Consider the following 19,702-nt stretch of genomic DNA (forward strand, 5'->3'; position numbering starts at 1 on the left):
AAAAAGAGAGTGTATGTGCAAGCATTTTGTAAATTGCACTCTGTATAAGTATATGTGTCTATACAAGAGTGTACCATGTATCCAAAATTGTATGGTACATGATCTATTGATTATCAGAGACAGGGTCTGAAAACAGAATGAGGACTGCCCTGAGACTAAATAACACGGATTATGTGTTAAATGACCCGTAAAACACATAGTCTAATATACAACTTTGTCCAGCCCATGACAGTGTTACAGGCTGTTATAACATTATGTGACCTATGTGGCCTGATAATGATCAGAGGCAGCGTGCTGTGGTTAGCTAGAGGCTTAGAGTCAGAAGGGTCCGGCTTCAAGTCCTGCCTTTTACGTAATACTGATTTGGTGAGTCCCTCAATCTGTCGGCGCCCCAAGCAGCTTTCAAAAACAAGAGGCCGAAGAGAAGGCTCGCTCGCGTGCGTGTGCGTGTGTGTGCGTGCATGTGCGTGTCTGTGTGTGTGCGTGTGTGTGTGCGCGTGTGTGTGCGTGTGTGTGTGCGTGCATGTGCGTGTCTGTGTGTGTGCGTGCGTGTGTGCGTGTGTGTGTCTGCCTCATTTTGTCCTCGTAATAACTCTTGGAAGCAGGTGCTGTTTTTACCTCGGTTTTATAGTGAGGAAACCGAGGCAAACAGAAGTTAAGGGACTGGCTCAGGGTGTTAGCGAGCTCTTTCTTATTGATTGAGATGGATAGACCAGTCAAGTTTCCGCATTGAAAGTTCCCCATGGGGTGGCTGGAGTCAGGAGGACGTGAGTTCAAATGTGGCCTCAGACACTATCGCGACAATGTTACTTGCAGCTACTGTGGCTGTCTAAGGCCAATAACACAATAACACGGGAGGGCTGCCAGCACAGGTTCTTTGATCTGCATTTCTAAAGAAAGCAACTTTAAGGGGTTTACCATCTCAACTGAATCAAACATACATATGTCACTCACTTAGTTCAGGGGAAGAAGCCATGAACTTCAGAGAAAACACAAACAGAAATTACAAGCAGAAACTGTATAAACAGAGCAAATAAACAGAAATCAACAGACAGGGCTTCTAGCTGTCTGACCAAGACATTACATACATAGCTACCAGAGAGAGCAGCACCAACATATGGGGAGTCTCCACACCAACACTCTTCCAGTGAGTGAGCCTCCAAACAAAATGCTAACTTCAGAGTATATATATATATATATATATATATATATATATACACTTCTTCAGAGTTAGAGCACTTCACAGCTCTCAAGGGTTTCACACCTCTTGAGGGTTTTACTCTTCTCCTGACCTAACTAGCAAAAAGGTGTGGGCCTTCCTACAAACAAAGGCAAGACTCAATCAAAGGTGCTTGATTGCCTCAGTGCTGAGAAGCACTCCAAAATTGACAACAACAAGTCCCACTTTGCTTGCCATTACAGACACTTACTAGCTGTGTGACCCTGGGCAAGTCACTCAACCTAGATTGCCTCCAAAAAAAAAAAAGCAATCCCTTGTGATTCCATGAATACAGGTCAAAGGTCAATGCAGATAAGATGAATAGCAGGCATCTCACCTAATAAGACTAAATCACTAACACCAGTCACAGACCAGTAGAAAAGATATTCACAAGTGGAAATAAATGGCAGGTCAGAGGGGAAGCTAATGGTACATGAGACAACTATCACCCAGCATTCTTACTAACTGACAAACACGTTTCTAAATGTCATTTGAGAATCGTTTCAGCAGGACTTTTTGTAAATCGTTTTCTATAATGCTGAAAACTTTAGCTGCTTTGTGAAGGGATAGCTTTAGACTGATTTCTTACATTAAATTGAATTCTTTCATAAAGGGAGAGGTAAATCTAGTAAAAAAAAAAAAAAAAACAATGGATAGTGATACAATCTGTAGTTAGGAAGGCCTGAGTTCAAATCAGGCCTCAGATACTTACTGGCTGTGTGACCCTGGGTAAGTCACTTAACCCCATTTGCCCCAGTTTCCTCATCTGTAAAATGAGCTGGAGAAGAAAATGGCAAACTACTCCAGTATTTTTGTCAAGAAAGTCCCAAAATGAGGTCACAAAGAGTCGGACATGACTAAAAACAACTGAAAATGACTGAACAACAACAAAAATCCAGATATGTCCCTGAAAGCCCTCAGCAGTGTTTGCAGAAAGAAGTTGAACTCCGATCAATGCAGTGCCCAAACACTCTAGAAGGCAGATGATGAAGCTTATGCTCCCACTTCTTGGCAGAGGCGGGGCGCAGGATGAGGCATACATTTTCAGACACATCTCACATGTGGATCTTTTCTGCTTGATCATGCTTATTTGTTATAAGTGAGAGTTTTTGGGGGGAGAGAGATTAATGGAGTTGGAGTAGCAATAGTGACATAAAAAAGGGAAAAGAGCATTGAAGAAACATTTAAAAACTACACAGAAGAAAACAGAAGGAAGTTCAGAAGGGGATACAGATTAGCAGGGCTGTGTTGGTACTACCATGTTAATTTTAATATATGCTTTTAAAAAAAGTAGAATTGGAGTGAAGACGCATGCTTTTACATACAATCCTCTTTTTCTGTTCTTCTTTGTACATAGAAATGTTTGTGTTTTTTAATATTTGTTAAGTGTATTATAATGAAAGGAATTTTTTTTTAAAAAAGAGAAGTTGAATTCCCCCAGATTCCTTCCCAGGAAAACCCGTGAGATCACATAACCAACTACAGCTGATTTCAACTTGAGCAATGCAGCAATGTAGTAAATTCCCTATACTTCATCCTGCCCTAGGGAGATGGGATTACCTTTGCCACTCCAGCCCCCAAGGGTTCTGATTATTTATAGTTGCCTGCTCTGACCTAATAGGTCAGATGGGATAACACAACGTCCCAAGTTAGTTTAAAAAAAATCCACAGAAGCAAAAAAAACAAAAAGCAAAAAACCAAATTGCAACAGCTTTTGTTGTGGGTTTGAAGCATAGAATAATTTTTTCTGGAATGTACCTTCTTGCTGTTCAGTTGTTTCCAGACATGTCTGAGTCTTTGTAACTCCATTTGGGGTTTTCTTGGCAAAGATAGTAGAGTGGCTTGCCGTCTCCTTCTCCAGCTCATTTTACAGATGAGGAACTGAGGCGAACAGGGTTAAATGACTTTCCCAGGGTCCCACAGCTAGTAAGTATCTGAGGCCAAATTCAAACTTAGGAAAATGCGTCTTTCTCACTTTAGGTCCAGCGCTCTTATCCACTTTGCCACTAGCTGCCCTATTATATACCTTTGGGAGCTCCTAGTTCACTGGACACATAAAGAAACTGAGGCCCAAAGAGAAGTAGCACCTGGGACAAAAACTTGGGATTCCTGCATTCAGGTTTGGGTTTTTTTTTCCTCTTTCATTGCACTGTCACTTCTTTACAATACTGAGAAGATTAAATTGATTCTGTATATTTTTTTTATTGATCCTAGTTAAAATTAATTGATTTTGTCCTGTTACTGCTTAAGTTACAGTTCTTTGTGTCTGAACTTAGTTCAGAAATTCATCAGGCCTGACATGAGTTAAATTCACTTCTCCTGCTAATCACTATTCCATTGTGGCTTCATGGAATTCTGCCATCCTTGGGGGGTGCAGGTCGATATCAGGGGGTCTGATCTTGTGTCTTTACACCACCAAGCTATCTTTCAAGGATGTCTGGCCTAATATCCTTTGACCTTCCAGGCAGACTCAAACAAGAAACTTTTCTTGCTCGTAGGTGGGAAGGAGGGGGCTGTTGCCAGCCAAGGGTAGGGAACTTGTGGCCTCGAAGCCACATGTGGCCTTCTAGGTCCTTGGATTTGGCCTTGTGACTGAATCCAAGTTTTACACAACAGATTCTTTTGTTAAGGGGATTTGTTCTGTGAAGTTTGGATTCAGTCAAAGGGCCAAACTTGAGGACCTAGAGGGCCACATGTGGCCTCGAGGATGCAGGTTCCCCACCCCTGTGCTAGACTCTCTTCTCCAGTTTCCAACCAATTATAAACCATCATTTCTCTCTTATATTAATTACAATTATTGAATTGGGACTAAGGTTTTTCCCCTGTTCTACTTCCTTATTTAGAAATCAGCCCCTGTAGGTCAATCAGGCAGCCCTCGAAGTGCAGGGTTCAAAATGAGATGGAATCTTGGGTGGAACTGACCTAATTGGAAAATTCAGATCTGATCAAAATTTTAGTTTAGGGGAATTGGTGGATTCCAGCCCATTGTGTTTTATTCAGACAGATCTGGGTAAAAGTGGATTCCCCCTTTTGTCTAGATTGCCCTAGAAAAGGTGATATGGGTATATAAATCTCTTTGACCAAGACTGAGTGATGGGAGACCTGTTCCCCCAGACACTCATTAGAAAAAGTCCACCTCATTATAATATTTATTCTTCTCATTAATTGTCAGCCAATCAGAGTTGAAAGGGCATATAAGCTCTGAATGGCTTCTATGAAGGGTCTTTGGTATTCAAGAATGCCACTGACCCTTTTATTAATTATATGCTAACATCATTAATAAAATGATTGATTACCCAGACACTATGTCTCTCAAACTTTTTATATGCACCCTTTGACTCAGCTGTGTAACCAATTGTGTTGTCCTCAACCCCTCAACCCTGTTCTGTTCTTTGTTCTAACCTTGTAAAAATGAGTTGTCTTTATTTCAGAGTCTTTGACTAGAAACTGAGGCAAGTCATTGACGCTTTTATCAACAGGTCCAACACTATATGAATAAACTGTTATCTTCCTTGAAGACAATGTTCTTCAGTCTTACCTTTTTGTTGAATTTCACTTTCCATAATACATTTGTAGACTTCTCTAAATGATTCTTAAGCAAAATAACATCCTTCAGGGCTTTTATTGATTTAACAAAAAAATTCAATTAAAATAAAATGTTACTGGGGTCCATTTTTTACATCACCAAAGTTTCTCCAGTATCCTGACCCTCCCTACTCCAAGAAATCCACCCCATATAACATATAACCCCATATGTATATAATATATATATATATTTAGAAAAAAAAGACAAAAGAGAAAAAATCAGCAAAACTGATCAATACATCAGAAGAGTCTGAAAATATATACAATGTACAACACCTGTGGATCTCCCAGCTTGACAACGGAGTAGAGAGAGGATGGCTCTTATCTAATTTCTTCTTTTGGGCCATGCTTGTTCTTTATAATATTCCAACATTCACTTTTTATGGTTTTGTAGATGTTATCACCATTTATACCAGTGAAGTTATGTATGTTGTCTTCTCAGCTCTGTATCAGGCCATGTAAATTTTTTCCCACTTCTCTGTATTCATCATATTTGTTGTTTCTTATAGCACAATAGTATTCTATTACATTCACATAGCACTATGTGGTTTTGGCCATGCCCCAAACAATGAACATCTACATTGTTTCCAATTTTTTGCTATCACAAAAAGTGCTGACATGAATATATTAGTATATGTGGGGACTTTCTTCCTATCAATGACCTCATTAGGATATAAACCTAGTAATGGAATCTCTGAGTCAAAAGGTATCGACATTTTACTCAGATAGGAACAATTTTCAAGGGAAGAATTGCAATATATGAATAACCATATGAAAGCAAGCTCCAAATCACTGTTAGAGAAATGCAAATGCAAACAATTCCAAAGGGTCAAATTGGCAGAAGACAAGAACAACAAAAAAGAAATACTCTGATGCTGAAAAGACAGACACGTTAATAGACTCTCGTGTGGTAGTGGATTAGTCCAACCGTTCTAGATACCGAGTTGGAAATACAGAAGAAAGATGCCTGCACTGTTCATGCCTTTTGGCCCATCAATCATACTACAGGACAGAAACAAAAGTCCAATATCTACCAAAACATTCACAGTAACCAACTTTATGATAGCAAAGAACTGGAAGGAAAATGGATATTCGGTGATTGGGGAATGATCGAATAAATTGTAGTTAAATGAACTGCAATGGAATATTATCGAACGGTAAGAAATCACTATTAGGTGTAATGCAGAGACAAATAGAAAGATTCGTATGAACCGATGCAAAATGAGAACCAAAAAACAATATGCATGATTACAATAATGTAAATCAATGTTAATTAAAAGAAGACTTAAAAGGAAGTTGAATTCTGAACTGAAGAATCTGTAATTATCCTATTGAATGAATGAATGAATGAAGCGTTTGTTAAGTGCTTACTTTGCACAAAGCACTAAGCTAAGATATGGAGCCGCAAATAGAAAACTAAGACAGGCCCTGCCCTCAAGAAGCTCACATTCTAACGAGGGAGACAACACAGATGGAAGTTTCAGCTGCAAGTCGGAATGAAGAGTTCCATAGTCCTCAGGGCACTGCAGCAAAGCAAACAGTAATATGTCTTCTTCCGTGTCATTTTCGTTGATATAATCATAGAATTTTTTTAATGCTGGATCGTCTTTCTTTTCCAAGTCTTTAGTAGTATCTGGAGCACACTACAGCTCCACAAGGGTTACTTCTCAGGATGACAGCTAAATCAGCCAGGCAACTCATTAATGTGCCAGTCACTATGAAAAATGCTGGGAAGGCCAAGAAAGGCATGAAACAGCTTCTGTTCTCATGGAGCTTACAGTCTAATGGCTGAGGGCACTGGGCATTGCCATTCCCAAGGCTCTTGGGCTTGGGGTCCTGGGCTGTCTCCATCAGGGTCTGAGGGGGGATGGTGGTTAAAGTTGATGACAACAGAGACAACATAGCTTCCAGCCCCATTCTTGCCTGGCATATGCCGCCTCCTGTTTTGCCCTCAGAGAGCCTTGCTGCTTCTGGTAGGCTGGGTTGCCTGCCCTGTGTGTATAGCGGTTGGTTGACAATTGGTAGGAATCTTGACTGGCCCCTTCTTAGCAGGAGTTACCTCCTTAGATGATGATTATGAGAGGTGGGATAGAAGTAGGACTGGTGGCTGATGGATGGGGTGCTGTAACTCCCAGAGTTGGAGTTGCCTGTTGGTGGCAGTTGGTCAGCAATAGCTGCTGCTGGTGGTGAGCAAGGCAGAGCATGGCTGTGGTGATTGGGCTAGAAGCAGCCTAGTGGGGTGTTTTTGGGGTGGGGAAGAATACTGCTCTTCCCAAGGCTCACTGTCTCAGTGCCTTAGACTGTGTCCATCAAGGGTCCGAGCCCATTTCAGTGGACAAAGTGGTGGTGCTGCTGGCATATACTACCTCCTGTCTCTGCCTCAAAGTGGGGGGGCTTGCTCCTTCAGCTAGGCTGGATTACCTGCTGGGGCAGGGGGCGGGGGGGTGCTGTGGCAGTTGGTTGGCAGTTGGGAATGACTGGTCAGTTCTCCACAGAAATTGCCTCCTTGGATGATGGATGTGAGGACTGGGACCGAACCAGGACCAGTAGTCTGAGGGGATAGGATTTACATAGAGGAAGCCCTGAAGGCCATTAAGGAGAGATCTCTCTTTCCCTTTGACAATATCTGAACATATAATGACATATACCTGTCTTCATGACAGAGAAGCAGAGGACTACTAGGGCCAAATGTGATACCAGATGGAATCACTGGGGGCATTTATGATGAACTGTTTTTCTTTGTTACCAGGGAAAGTTCACTTTTGAGGTGGGCAGAGAAAATTATTTCAAGAAACGTGGAAACAAATGGCATCATGTCTACCTTTTTTTAAAAAAATGAGTAAGGTAAACCCTTTTTTTTTTACCTTTGCTGATACAGAAAAAAAAATAGTATTCATGCAAAGCTCAAACTTTAACCCTGTGCTTTAGGACTTTAAACATGAGATAAACTAACAGTCATCAGTGTTTGCCAACCAAAGTACATCATGGGAAAAATAAACAGCTGTTGTCAATTATCCAGATAAGGAATTGGCAACCACTCCTGCCAAAGGTCCCTTGAGGCAGGGGCATCTCAGAAGAGGGAAACAGCAGAGAACAGTGGAAAGAACGCAGGATTCAAAGGCAGAGAACCTAGACTTGAATACCAATTCTGCTACTTAGCACTTTATCTCCCTGGGCCTCAGTTTCCTCATCTGTAGAAATCATGCAGGTAGACGGTTCTAAAGTCCTTTCCAGCTAAGGATGAACTAAATTCAAATCTAGCCTCAGACACTAGCCGTGTGACCCTGGGCAAGTCACTTAACCTCTCTCAGACTCAGTTTCCTAATCCATAAAACAGGAATAATAAAAGGAAGCAAGGCAGAAATATTTATTAGATGCCTACTATGTGCCAGCCACTTTGCTAAGCACTTTACAAATATCATCTCCTTTGATCCTTAATAGCACTGCCCCCAAGATTGCTGTTAGTCTCAAATGAGATAATATATGCAACGTGCTTTGCAAACCTTAAAGAACTACTTAAATTCTGGCTGGTTAAATCTATGGTCCTTTGATATAGCCATTTCCATTCTTCCTCCCCAGGACCTCCTCCTCCCCTGCTCAAATAATAATTAAAAAAAGAAAAAGTAAGGAAGAAGCATAAAAAATAGGACATTCAGAAAGTAAAGCAATTTTTAAAAAATTTAACAATGGTTTTTCTAGACTTTTTTGTGCAGAAGGATAAATTATTAAGTGGGAAAAATCTAGCTATTCAGCACTGTCACAATTTATTAAAACATTGGGATGCTTCAAGGTAAGAGGGGAAAAGAGGTACAAATTCCCTTGAAAAACTTCCTTCTACCTTATACTTCTCAGACTATCAAAGTTGACAAAAAAAAAAAAGGAAATAACAAATGCTGCAGGGACTGTGGAACAACAGGTACATTAATGAATGCACTGTTGGTAGAACTGTGAACTGGTCCAGCCATTCTGGAAAACAATTTGGAATCATACTCAAAAAACTGTTTAACTATGCATACCTTTTGACCCAGAAATACCACCACTAGGTCTATATCCCAAAGAGATCAAAGAAAGAGGGAAAGAACCCACATGTACAAAAATATTTATAGCAGTTCTTTTTGTGGTGGCAAAGAATTGAGAGCTGAGGGGACACTCATCAATCGGGGATTGGCTGAACAAACTATAGTATATAACTGTAATGGAATACTACTGTGCTGTAAAATGATGAAAGGGATGATGTCAGAGAAACCTTGGAAGACTTTTGTGAATTGATACAGAGTGAAGAGAGCAGAACCAGCACAATTTATACAATAACAATAATATTTTAAAGATATATAACTTTGAAAGCCTTAAGAATTCTGATCAATGTACCAATGACCAACTCCAATTCCAGAGGACTCAAGAAGAAACATGCTGCCCACCTCCTGAAAGAGGTGAAGTATTCAGAATAGATTGAAACATATTTCAGGGGACATGGCCAATATGGAAATTTGTGTCACTTTATTGTATATGTTTGTAACAGGAGATTTTGATTTTCTTTTCTCAATGGGGAGGGGAGGGAAGTGGGAGAAAAAGAAAGATCTTCATTTGAAAAAAAATTAGAAGAAAATCTTTCATTACAGGGCTTCTGGGGGGGGAAAGAGGATAAGAAAATTGATTTCAGTTCCATAGGTTTATTTGGGGATGTTAAGAAGTTTGCAGATTCTTTGTATATGATAAAAAGTGGTAGAGATGAATACCAACCTCGGTGAGAAGAGTATTAGAGAATAGTAGGGACGGTCAGTGATTATGGGACCTTGATCTTAGAAGATTGGGTTTGTAATAGACTGGAGAAAAATAGAATGGTTGGAGGGTCCACAGCAGTTGGTGGGCCAACACATTTTCCACTGTTATCAGCATGGGGTGTGTGTGTGTGTGTGTATGTGCGAGCATGTGTGCATATGCATGCAAAGTGGTGAGGGCACATTATTAATGTGTATTCGCCTCATGCAGAACTGGGTTGTTCCAGTACCCAAAATGGCATGGGCCAGTAAAGAGCAAAAGATGGTAACAGCCATAAAATAAGACTTAATAGTGTACTGTTTGCTTCCCTCACCATAGGTCCCATTCTTGGTGGAGTCATTAAAAAGCCGATGCCAGCTGAAATAGTTTGTGGTTATTCAGTCATTTTCTAGTCATGTCCGACTCTTCATGGCCCCGTTTGGGGTTTTCTTGGCAAAGGTGCTGAAGTGGTTTGCCATTTCCTTCTCCGGTTCATTTTACAGATGAGGAAGAGAGGCAAACAGGCTTAAGTGACTTGCCCAGGGTCACACAGCTAGTAGTGTCTGAGGTCAAATTTGAATTCAGGAAGAAGAGTCGTCGTGACTCCAGGCCAGGCACCTATCCACTGTACCACCTAGCTGCCAAGTTATTGACCATTCAGGTATGATCACATATAAGATGTGATCTCGCCTATAAAAGTGATGCTGTCAGAATTCCAGAATGGGGAGGGATCTTAAAGATAATCTACTCCTGTCCCTTCTTTTTCTTTCTTTTTTTTTTTGGAGGGGCTTCTCCAAAAATGGCAATTGGGGTTAAGTGACTTGCCCAAGGTCATACCGTTAATAAGTGTATCAAACGTCTGAGGCCAGATTTGAACTCAGGTCCTCCTGACTCCAGGGCTGGTGCTCTATTCACTGTGCCACCCAGCTGCCCCCCCTGTCCTTTCTTTTTACAGATGGGGAACCTGAAACCTGAAGATTTGAAGTGACTTACCAAATGTCTCTCAGGTAATAATTAGGAAGGCCAGGATTCAAGCCCAGATTCTCTGAATTCAAATCCAAGCCTTGTTAAAAAAAAGTTTTATTGACGCTTTTGTCTAATGCCCTCTCTCACCAATAGAAACCTCTCTTGTAATAAAGGGTGATAGTTGAGCAAAACAAACCAGCTTCCTGTAGCATATGCCCCTTTGCGCACCTGTAATACACCACCCTCCTACTACGAGGAGGGAGAAAGCTTGTTTCTTCGTGTTCTCTGGAGCCGTAAATGTGCGTTGCGTTGATCTGAGTTCTGCCTCGTTTTCCTTTGCGTTGCTCTCTTCTGTAATTGTTCTCACTTGCCTTACTTCATATCAATCCAAACCGGTCAAGAGTGATGGGGCAGAAAAGGTCCTAGAACTGCAGGCAGGAGCAGTTGGATTCCAGTACTGACCCTGCCTGTGTGATGTTGGGCACAGATTCCTCTGCCAAATGAGGGAACTGGACTGAGGCTCCTTCCAGGGCTAAATCGAGGATCCTGAATGTCTTTGCCTTCCTCACATTCATCGTCTTACCAGTCTTACCAATATTGCATCACGTTCACACCGCAGTGTTTTCAGGCATTCACTAACCAATGTAAGTCCACTTTTTCCCTACCCTGTTGCCACACAGGATGCCGCTATGAATGTTATTATTATAAATGGAAGGAAGGAAAAAACCAAGCATTTATTAAATAACTGCTAAGTGCTGGGCACTGTGCTAAATGCTTTACAAAGAGCATCTCATTCGACCTTTACGACAACCCTGGGAGGCTGGTGCTATCATCTCCATTTTACAGTTGAGGGAACGGAGTCGGACAGAAGCTAAGTGATCTGTCCAGGGCCATGTAGCTAAGAAATGGCTGGATTTGAATTTAAGTCTTCTCGGTCCCAGGCCTGGTACTCTATCCCAACTGTGCCACCTAGCTGCCTAAGATGGGACTCCTTTGTCATTGACTTCATTAGGTCGAACGTCGATAGCAGGATTTCAGAGTCAAATGCTATGAACAATGTAATGACCTTTCTCAATTCCAACCTATTGTCAGAATGGGCAAATCAGGTGGCAGCAACAACAGTGGCTCTCCCCACTATCTGTTCCCCCCAGAGCTTTCAACTGTCACCATGATTCCTCTGCATTCTTTAAGGTCTCTCTGGACCTAGAATTGAGGTTTATGTTAGCTTAAAAGATAAGTTGAATTTTAAAAATAATTGCTGGTCTATTTTAAGATCAGAACAGAATTTCCAGGTAGCCCAAGGACTTTCATTGAGCAAATTTACTGATATAAAAAAGTATATTTCATCTTCTCATAAAGTCTACATTATCAAGAGCCGATCCTTCCTAAGTGATGTCAGTCAGACATCGGTGTTTGTCAGCCGAGGTGCTTCACGGAAAGGTAAACAAATGCCACTGGCCTGTGATTAAGGTCACAGAGTCATCCCTTGTGGCTCCATGGAGAAGCCACAGGAGAGGATGTGATCTTAAGTCAGATCTTGAGATGTGCTCTCTCCCATGAGCATTTGCATTTTAAAAGTGATGCTGTCAGAATTCCAGAATGGGAAAGAGATAACTACTGGGGTCTCTTCATTTTATACATAAGGAAACTGAGACCTGAAGACATTAAGTGACTTGCCAAATGTCTCTCAGGCAATAAGTAGGAAAGCCTTTGCACCCCCCTTTCCCTAGAGATCTTCCTTATGTGGACCTCTGACTTCTGGTGGGGTGTGTTTTCCGCAAGATTCAGAATTGGGAAAGGACCTCTTTTGGAAATCGAGTGACTTGCACCAAGTCACCCAGACAGTAAATTAGCAGCGTCAAGATTCAAATCTGGGTCCTCCTGGTCCAAATCCATCAGTCTTTCCTCTCTGCCACGCTGTTCTATAGGGTCTGGCGAAAGCAGCAGCTGGTAGCACATTGGGTAGAGTACCAGGCCTGGAGTCAGGGAGACCTGAGTTCAAATCCAGTCTGACAACTATATGACTCCAGATAGGTCCCTTCGCCTCTGTTTGCCATAGTTCCCTCAACTGTAAAATGGAGACAATAGAACCTACCTCCCAGGGTTGCTGTGACGGTCAGATGAGACAATATTTGTAAAGTGCTTAGCACAGGATCCACATAGTAGGTGCTACAAAAATGCTAGCTCTTAAAACACACTACCACATGTATAACCTGTGTCAAGTTACTTGCCTTCCCAATCGTGGGGGGAGGAAAGGAGGGAGAGAATTTGGAACTCAAAATTTAAAAAAAATGTTTTACACGTAATTGGGGGAAAATAAAATATTGAGTGATTTTTAAAACACACTACAATTCTTTCCCTGGCCATTCTTTTCTGATGCTCCTAATTAAAGTGCGTGAAATCAGCCCCTGCTGCTCAGTCCTGTGTAACTGGTTTCCCCCACACATATTTTCTCACCAGGGTGTGGATGGCAACTGGCTAGAGCTGAGCCCAGAAGACGCCAGGCCCCATATTGTCTGGCTGAGCAGGAGAGGTCTGGCAGATGCCGTAGGTAAGTTGAGGTAAGGGATCACGTGCATGGAAATCAGTTATCCAGTCCAACAAGCATTTATTGTACGCGCTTTGTGGAGGCACCAGGTTAGGTGTGAGGGTTACAATCCCCTGCCCTCAAGGAGTTTACTTTCTCTTGTGTACAATGTGCAAATGGAAAGAACGTTCATGATCATTTGGTGGAGGAGAAGGCAATCCCTAGCAGCACCTTATTTTTTCCTTTAAAATTACTTATTACATGAGGCAGCTCTCTGTCAGGGAAAAAGAGGAGGCATATTGGGAGAAATGTTGGCAACATTAAAAATATTTATACATATACATACACATAAGTGCATATGCATGTGTGTATTTATAGATGTACAAAACATGTGTATGTGTGTGTGCATGTAAGTATATGTACACATACGCATACAGTCACAAGAAGCAGGCTCAGAAAACAAAGGTTACCTAGAGGAAGCACCTGGTCTGAATCTCAAAGGAAATGGGATTCTGAGGCGGGGGCAGGAGGTCATACCTCCTAAGTGTAGGGACAGCCTGTGCAAAGGCCCAGATGTGGAACATCAAATTCAAAGAGCACCGTGGCAGGAGGTGAGCACAAGAAGCCCAGAAAGCTAGACTGAGGCAGCTTGTAGAGGGCTTTACATGGCAAACAGAGGGATTTCTCTTTTCTCCTGTGGATGCTGTCCTAGAGAGTCCCTCGGGCATCCTGAGCAGGGGCAGAGGGGATTCAGACTTAGGCTTGAGGAAGATTATTTTGGCATCCTTTTGGAAGGATGGGAGAGAGATGAGATTGGAAGCTGAGAATCCAATTAGGAGGCTGTTGCAATAAGAAGTGATTGGAATGGAGCAAGATGAGCTCTAAGACCAAGGGGGATGAAAGAGGTCATGGAATAATCGACTGAAAGTTGGAAGGGTCCTCAGAGATCATCTGAGCGGTGCCCAGGAGAGAGCCCTGGCCTGAAGCCGGGAAGACCTGGGCTTGAATGACCTTGGACAAATCCCTTAACCTAGGTCTGCCTCCATTTTCTCAGCTGTAAAATGGAGCATGGTAACAGCACTTACCTCCCGGGGTCGTGGTGAGGATCACAGATATTTGTAAAGTACTTAGCACAGGAGCACGAGCTCAGCAAATGGCTGCTTCTTTTCCTTCCTACATCATCAGCCCTCTCAGCAACATCCCCACCACGTGATCGTCTAGTTTTTGCTCAAGACCATAAACGGTGGGGAGCTCACTCTTCCACAGCTCTGTCAGGCTAACATCTGCCTCCCTGTCACTTTCACTAATTGTAGTTCTAGTTTTAGTTGTGGCCTCTGAGGCCGACCCGAAGCAAATCTAATCCGTCTTCCACTAGATCATTTTAAAATAATGCTAGTTTACACTCAGTAGATAGAGTAGAGGACATGTGATTGGAAGACCTGAGTTCAAATCCTGTCTCAGATGATTACTAGCTACGTGACAAGTCATATAACCTCTCTGTGCTTCAGTGTCCTCATCTGAATAGCACCTATCTCACAGAGATCTCAAACGAGTTAACGTGTAAAGTGCTTTGTAAATCTGTGAGCGGTAGGTAGTGGGTAGCAGGGAGAAGGAGAAGGTGTGTATGCAGGAAGGGTGAAGTCCGGAGATTCAGGAGTGGATTCTGAAGAGGAGTGAAGGAGAAAGTATGGCTGGCCTGGGCACTTCCTCACAATGAAGGAACTTGTGAACATTTGATGAGAGAGGCTGAACCAGAAAGGCCAAACTGTCTTAAACCCTACAAGGTTTGTTGGAGAAAAGGGGGTCAGACAAATGTGAAAAAAGCCTTCCTAGACTTAATCATATGTCTCGTCCATGCACCAACGTTGGTGTATGCCAACCCAGCCAAGACTTTTGTTTTTCACACAGGTGCCGGCCTAGAAGGTTTGGGAGATGTCCTGTACCAAGAGAATGATGGTCATCAGAAACCATTGGTATTCACCAGAAGAGGTTTGATTCATAGCTTGACTCATTACGCTGCCCCCAGGCTTGAGTTCTTGGCTGGTGGAATGTGCCGTTGTTGAGGTCAAAGACTTCTGTATATGGAACAAAACTCCAACTATGGACTGACGTAAGTCCGTTGACATTTTCTGACTGCCAGGTAGGATGCTACTTGCCAGCGTTGAGTAGTAGCAGCGTCAACCACGATTTCGGTTTGCACTCCAGGCCTGGTAAGATTAATGTGGATACAGATGCTTTATCAAGAAGGCCACATGACGGCAGAGCTGGATACCAGAAGGAAATGGGAGAGTTATTTGGACTATAAACAACTGGAAGGGCAGCTGAGCGCTTAGGACTTCCACAAAATCCCAAAACACATATGTAAAACTTATTTCATGGAACCAATATTACTTGCCTCAGGTATCTGCGGAGGACAGAAAACAAGAAGAGATGACTGATGTACTAAGAGAAGTGACACAAGCCAAAAAGCAAGGAAGTTGTGCTAAGACCCCCAAGTTCCACTCCTGAGAAGGAACTCTGCTGTTGCGACAAGGGAAGAATTTGGGACCGTTCTGGGTTTTGACTGTGATTCCTCACACAGAACCAAGAGGCAGTTGGTGCCGACCAGAGCGTATCGCACGGCTGTAAAAGCCCTCTTTGTTGACAGACATATGAGTCAGAAAACGACCCTATAACTTATAAGAAGCGGATTTTTAGTGGCCCAAGATGGCTGCAGATATCACCAAGAAGTGAGAAATTTGTGCCCAATGTGTACAAAATAAAGCGTTGCCAACTCGTGCTACATATTTGGAGACTATAAGTGTAAGTAACCTTTGGAACTTATTTATTACGACTTTTTGTCTCTGGAAAAAAGACAGTAAAAATATAAGCCCTTTCTTAGTGGTGGTTGATTGTTTCACCAGGTATATACAAGCGTACTCAACCAGGAGCTAGAAAGCGTGCATGATTGTTAAATCGGATGGGAAAAGAGTTTCTCTGTGTCTGGATTCTCTGCCAGGATCCATTCTGCCCAAGGTGGACTCTTTGGGAAAAAGCTGCTCAACAAAATCTTGGCTTTGGCAGGTATCGAAAAGGCTAAAAATATGCCATCCCATCCACGAGGGGAACCGCAGCTCGAGCACATCAACCACAAACTGCTGAACGTGTTGGAAATTCTGAGGCCAGAACAAAAAACTCAGTGGAGTCAACATGTTCTTTCTAGTACACACATACAATCCCATCAGGAATGATGCCATAGGCTTAACACCGTACTTGTTCATGTTGAAGTGAGAGTCACACTTACCTGTTCTTTTTGGAGATCCAGATATTAGAGGAGGTGTAAATACCCACACTCCATACACCAAGAGAGAAGCTACCGGTGAGCCATAGTTTCAGCTCTGAACGGGGTGTCCCAAAAGTCTTAGTGCAGTTTTAAGTTTTAATAACCTTAAAGGTACATAGCTCCGGTACATGCATAGTCATATTCCAACTAGCAGCAGTCATCATAAGCAAAAAGGAGCTAGTCAACAAAGCAAAGTTTGTGTGACAGAAATAAAAGGCGATAGAATGCTAGAGTATATGGTCAAAGCCTTCAACAAGGTGGCAGAGTTCTAAGGAGGAACCTTAGCATTGAAGGGCTTCACAATTTAGCTGACCAATAGAAAATAACTACTACGAGCTACCATTTACAGAGTACTTTAATGTTTGCAAAGTGTGTGTGATTAAATGAGAATTTAATAGAAAGTGTTAAATATAAACACCGGCCCTGAAGTCAGGAGGACCTGAGTTCAGGTCTGGCCTCAGACACTTGACACACTTACTAGCTGTGTGACCTCTGACAAGTCACTTAACTTCAACTGCCCTGCCTTTCCCCCTCCCCCCCAAAAAGGAAAAAAATTAAATATATTAAAATTCTATGTATTATCTCATTTACTCCTCACAGCAGCCTTGGGAGGTCGGTACTAATATCACCCCCACTTTGCAAATGAGGATACTGAGGAAGACAGATTAGATGACTTGCCCAGTGTCGGAGATGGTATTTGAACTCAGACCTCACTGACTGCAGAGCCAGCGCTCCACTCACTGAATCAGCTCTACATACTGAGCAATCTGGCTGTTCACAGAATTTCCCTCAGAAAGTAGAGGGTCACTATCAAAATTTATTTGCCACAATTGCCTCTCATCCAGACGCAAATTAGTTTGAATTTCTGACGAATACGTGGAGAGAAATGGCAGTCACTCTCCTCGTTGAATGCTGAGCAAAGACTGTCCACCAGTGGTACAAAGATTGCCTTACCCAGATATGTAGCAAGGTGGTACAGTGGATAGAGTTCTGGCCTTGGAATCAGGAAGATATGAATTCAAATCCCAGATATGTAGCAAGGTGGTACAGTGGATGGAGTTCTGGCCTTGGAATCAGGAAGATATGAATTCAAATTTCCCCTCAGACACTTCTGAGCTAGGTGACTCTGGGTGCCTCAGTTTCCTCAACTGTAATATGGTGATAATAAAATTACCCACCTCCCAGGGTGGTTGTAAGCATCAAATAATATCATATGTATGTAGCACTTTGGAAACCTTAAAGCACCATATAAATGCCAGCTACCGTTACTATGTGGGCACTGAAGGTGCCTGGTGACGAGATTACTATTACAAGGCAGAGGGACTAGACCCAGAGGCAACTTATATTTCTTGCCTAGAATTGCTACTATAGAGTCTCCTAGGGTGCAGATATGCCCCATAGAGCACAAACATACTAGCAGCCAACCCGTCCCTGCTGTCAACCCAAAAAGTACAGACAAAGGCGTCTACAACGATCCCGATACCAGCCTGTACCATCTGCTGGCTCAGGTGTAGGAGGACAGAGGTCTGCCAGGGAGAGACAAGGGACTGTCACCAGACTCACTTATGACACTGTAGGCAGGCCTGAAGAAATAGTTGTAGCGTATACCCAGGTGATAATGCTAGAGACTGCTCACGTGAAACGTGCCTTCAGCGTCACCATATGCGTTTTATGGTTTCATATTTGAATACGTCTGTTTGTTGTTCTGCGTGTTCACTTGACTTGTCTGTGTGATGGTCATGCTTTTAAGTGTTTTATTATTTATTTATTTCAATACGTGAGAATGCTTATTGTCATGCCATTTTTATACACTGATATAGCTAGCTGTCCTTGTTTATAATTACTGTGGCAGTTAGAATATGGGGATGTACATACTGGAACTATACCTGCCAAAGCGCTGCAGTGTTCGGTACTGTGTTCTGCATGTGACTCAGGTGCGTTATCACCCAAGTTACCCTGTTGGGTCATCTTTGTATAGTGCTATATATACCGTGTAAAGTTAATGTCTGTTTCTTTTCTCTTCTTTTTTCTTTTTTTTTTTTTTTGGAGGGGGGAAGGCAGGGCAATTGGGGTTAAGTGATTTGCCCAGGGTCACACAGCTAAGTAAGTGTGTCGAATGTCTGAAGTCAAATTTGAACTCAGGTCTTCCTGACTCCAGGGCTGGTGCTGTACTCACTGCGCCACCTAGCTTTTTTTTTTTCGATGAAGGGTGGCAGGAAAATACCCCTTACTGTTTAAAGTGCTGGTGTGTATCTACTGTAGAATTACAGATTTCAAGCTCGCCCCAGCTCATTTTTGCAAGAGTACAAATGTTTCAGTCCATATTCCCCACTCCCAGGTACCTTTGGTTTTCCCAAAGCACAGCCCTAGAAGTTTTGTATGCATAGGGAGAGTGACTCCCTTTTAGCTGATAAACTACTGAGGAAAGAGACGGGGAGAAGAGAGGGAAGGCCCCCGGAGCTGGAGGCCTGTGGGAAGAAGCGGGTGCCCCAATATGTCCCTTGATTAACATCAACTAAAACTTTGGCCACTTTTAAAGTGGACTACTCCGGTGAGATCAGTCCCTTCCTCGGTGAGCTGAGATTTCATCTTGTACCTGGTTCACAGAGCCCCCTGATTGTTGTGTATTCTGTTACCACACTGATCTGTTTATGGTTTTTGCTGCTTGCTTTGATGCATAAATGTTTGCTAACCATATGAAACTATCCTGTGTGTACTTAGCATTTGATAGGAGGAAAGCTAAGCTTAATTTAACTGCTAACTTCCAGGTTTGTGTGGAACGACTTCTCTCTTTGTACCAGCCAAGGAAAGTGGCTTTTATCCTGAGCCCCTCAAAATAATATCCTTAGACTGCAAATATGTGATATGTAATAGATAAATATAATTCTATCCCAGTACCTCCTCTGAAATAGAAAGTGATCACCCAGTCACGGATTATCTGCTACAGGGATTGTCTTCTCTCCAAGATGGAGCTCCAATCTCCCTAAAAGGTAAGGGGGGCATTCCTAATTAATCTAAAAATCCCTGTTATACGCAAGCCACCTGAATCTTTGTGACATTTCCCTCTATTCCAAATGAACATAGGATTGCAATAAGATTCTTGTGTTTGTTTCTGAAGGTTTCCGTAGTCAGGTTCTCAGAGGGGTTTTTTAAACTACCCTACATTTCAAACTTCGATAGTTTATATAGTTTAAAATGTTCACTCCATTACTGATCTAAAAGAGAGATTAACTTGGCCACACTAATGAATCAAATTCTCATTTCCCAATCGGCTAAACTTTTCCACTTTATCCAGAAGTCAGAAAGCTGAACAACTTGGTGACTC

This window comes from Trichosurus vulpecula, chromosome 7 (assembly GCF_011100635.1).
Source record: "Trichosurus vulpecula isolate mTriVul1 chromosome 7, mTriVul1.pri, whole genome shotgun sequence".
Taxonomy (NCBI): domain Eukaryota; kingdom Metazoa; phylum Chordata; class Mammalia; order Diprotodontia; family Phalangeridae; genus Trichosurus; species Trichosurus vulpecula.